Source organism: Hevea brasiliensis, chromosome 16, assembly GCF_030052815.1.
Source record: "Hevea brasiliensis isolate MT/VB/25A 57/8 chromosome 16, ASM3005281v1, whole genome shotgun sequence".
Taxonomy (NCBI): Eukaryota; Viridiplantae; Streptophyta; class Magnoliopsida; order Malpighiales; family Euphorbiaceae; genus Hevea; species Hevea brasiliensis.
The window spans coordinates 41,418,590-41,422,688 of NC_079508.1; positions in this window are offsets into that span (position 1 = coordinate 41,418,590).

The following is a 4,099-nucleotide window of genomic DNA, read 5'->3' on the forward strand; positions in this document are numbered from 1 at the left end:
AAGAAAAGACAAGAAAAATAAAGAAAAAATAATAGCAATGAAATGTAACCAAGTTAAACGAGCCGAGAACCCTAGCGATGGGTGACCGCACCGGGAAGTTGCGACGTGGACCGTTGACTAGCCCTGGACTGCGGGAAACCCTGAAAAATATTTTTAGGACTTAAATAAATATTTATTGAAGTGTAAATACCATTAGAAATATCAAAGAAAAATTAATTAATTAGTACAAAGAAAAGTGAGAAATCGAGAAAACGGACAAAACCGGTGTTGCCAAAAAATCGGGAATGCAACCCGAACAGGGGCATTGTGGTCATTTGACACCCCGAGTTGTCTTTTGACTTAAATGTCCATTAAAAATATATGATATTACACTTGAAAAATGTCATGCAAAATTAAATTGGTGGTACATTAATTAAATAGCAAAAGTAAGGGGTTAAATGTGGGAATTTTGGAATTTAAGATTAAATAAACATTAAACTTCAATTAGTGGTCCACTAACTCCCTTAAGTGGACCATTAACCTTCATTTGGCTGAAATAACTTCATCTTCTTCCACCTTTAAGACAACTAGCTGAAAATGGAAGAGTGAAAACCTCCATGGATGCATTATTTACAAGCTTCATGCAAGCTTGATCCAAGCCTCCTTCCTTGCACTTCCCTTCATTAAAATTGTCCATACACCTTGGGCAGTAGATTGGCAGCAAGAAGACCAAGTTTTGGAGAGGTTTTGAAGAGTTTCCAAAGTGGTAAGTATGTGTTTTTGATTATTGCTTCATTAAAGTTTGTGAGGATGTTATGGGTACTTGAATTGTGGAGAGATTTTTGGAGATTGATGTATTAAGGGAGATGTTTATTTTTGGCAACCATGAAAACTCCTTAAGGGCAGTTTATTCTTACTTGTAAATGGTAGATTAAAAGGTTGATTAAGTGTTTATATGTGTAGGAATAAGTTGGGTAATGTATACTAAGTATATGTGAATGTATACTTGAATTTGGAAGCTTGGAACTTTATTCAAAGTGAGGTACAAATCGGCAGCTTGAATTGTGAACCAAAAAAATGTTATGTCATGGTTTGGTTTGTGAAATATTATTGTTGAATTATGGTATTTGTTATGGCAGCTTGTACATGGGTATAAAGGTTTGAGTTTGGACATGTGAATGAGCTTGGTTATGTAGTTAAATTGTGTGTAAATTGGACTTGGTAAATTCTGTACTATAAGGTGCATGTTGAGTGTGGTTATAAGCTGCCAAAGTGACAAAAAATGTGTTGTGAAATGTGTTTAGGTTATGGTACAAAACAGAAATGGCATGAATGTGTAACTTGGTAAGTGTTAAAAGTGTCCTTTGATGAGTAATGAACAAAATGCAATAGGGCAGTTTATGTTTTGGGCCTAGAACCTTAAGTGTGTGGCTCCAATTGGTATGAGACCAATTGAAGGTGAAACTAGGCACAAAAAGCGCCAACTTTCATAAAGGAAGCTTACCAAAATTCTACTTGTAAGGTAACTTGAAAAATGACCAAATCCGGATTAGTGCAATTAAGGCCTGAAAATTGACCATTTGGGCAGCAGTTAGTGTTTTGGCCATAACTCACTCAAAACATGTCCAATTGACATGAAATTTTTACCATGAATAGTTGAGACATATATCTACAAGTCTTATGAAGACACCAAAGCCCAGAAATGACCATAAGCAAGTCAAACAGCTTGCACAAATTCGGGTCCAAAAATTGGCCGAACCTAAAATGACCTAAAATGACCTAAAGTGACCAATTTTGGTACATTCTGACCAGCAATAGTAAAATGACCATAACATGGTCTACATAACTCAGAATGACCTGAAATTTTGCCCCGCGTGCAATAAGACATAGATCTACAAGTTTTTAGTTTTGACCGAAACTCGAAAACCAAGGGAATTAGGTCGTCCGGCTAGGTCAAATTAGTAGACCGGAATCCGGCAAATTACAATAAAACGCAATATACATGGAAATGAATTGGGTAACATGTACCAACCCTAAAAGGCTACAAATGTGACATATTGGTAACATTAAAACCTAATTCACCTAGACTGCATTGAGGGTCAACATATTAGGTTGACTAAGGAAATAATAGAATTCGATAAATTAATTATTGAACCTTATTCTTAGAGACCGTTTAAATGAGTACTGAAACACTTCAAATTATGTTTCTCAGTTAGCAAAGACTCAGGGAAAGGGAAGGAAATACTGAGTCAGAGCCAAGGGACAGTTATCAGAGGTTTGTGCACAATAGTTATTTCTTTTGAATTTTTCAATTGAAATAAATTATGATTATTTGTATGTTATCGTTTTAAATTATGTTTGTGTACAATAGTTATTTCTTTTGAATTTTTCAATTGAAATAAATTATGATTATTTATATGTTATTGTTTTAAATTGTATTTATGCACAATAGTTATTTCTTTTGAATTTTTTAATTGAAATAAATTATGATTATTTGTATGTTATTGTTTTAAATTGTGTTTGTGCACAATAATTATTTCTTTTAAAATTTTCAATTGAAATAAATTATGATTATTTGTATGTTATTGTTTTAAATTGTATTTGTGCACAATAGTTATTTCTTTTGAATTTTTCAATTGAAATAAATTATGATTATTTGTATGTTATTGTTTTAAATTGTGTTTGTGCACAATAATTTTGACTTCTTATTTTCTACTTAAAAATTTAATTGAACATTATAGTTTTAAATTGTGTCCGTGCACAATACTTTTATATTCACTGCTTTTATTAGCAAATTTATTTGGAGAAATAAGTTATGAATAATTTTTTATTGTTTTGGTTTTGGGAATATTATTTGGAAATTATTGTGTTGCCTACTTTGTAAATGAAAATTTTGAGATAAATTGTGTTTAGTGGTATCGGAGCAAAGTAGGGACGGCAACACGTAATGCCTACGATTCCTGGGAACTCTCACGCGTGAACCCAGGAGCTTGCAGGAATGGTGATACGTAACGCCTGCAAGTGCTCTGATAAGTACACTATATTCCTCCTCCATTTTTGGGGTGAGTGTGACTATATTCCTCCCTCTTTGACTTGTCAGTCTGAGGTGAGTGTGGATGAGTACTCATTATATAGCTAGCTTCCTCCCTCATTGATTTCGATTATTGGGGTGAGTGTGTCTTGTCGTGATGTATAACACGGCATGTGTGGAAAAATTGTGTCATGGCCTAAATTGTGTTATTGATTGGCAACACTGTATTATTCAGTTATTTAATCAAATGGTGTTATTGATTGGCAAAACTGTATTATTCAGTTATTTGATCAAATTGTGTTATTGATTGGCAAAACTGTGTTATTCAGTTATTTGATCAAATTGTGTTATTAATTGGCAAAACTGTGTTACTCAGTTATTTGATAAAATAGTGTTATATGAACTTTATAAATTGTGAAATGGAATTGTGAATTATTTGATTTGTAAATTGTCAATAAAAGATTTATATATCGCATTTCAAATTGTTATTGTGCACCACTGAGTAAATTTTACTCAGTGATAACTTTCATTCTTTGTCGCAGTAGATCGACAGTGAGCAGACTAGGCTGCTAGTACTTCAGTGAGAGATCATTGGGTATATTGAGTATACCATATTTTGCATTTTGTATTGCAATGTATATTCACTGTATGTATATAGTGTTATTGGTTTTGAGCAGTTGTAAATTAAAATTGTACATTAAAGTTATAAACTAAATTTGTAAATTATTTTGGTTTGTAAATATTGTGATATATTTCTTTTATCTCAGCCTTTGGAAATATTGAAAAATTATTGTGGATTTGAGTTGAGAAACATATTGTGTTTATTAAATATTGAAGTTGAGATTGAGAAATATATTTGAAGTGCTTTTTACAGGTTTTTGAAGAACTGTTTTATTCAAAATACAGATGGCACTCCGCCAAAATTTTTACAGAAATTGTTAATTCTTCAAATGTGTTAGCTGTTTCACTTCAGTTCAAAATTTTTTTTAACACGTGTAAATAGTGCTCACCACTGTAAAAAGAAGTAAGAAAAGTTTTAAAATCTCTTGTAGTGTATTTAATGGGTTATCAGTAGACAAACTTGGTAAT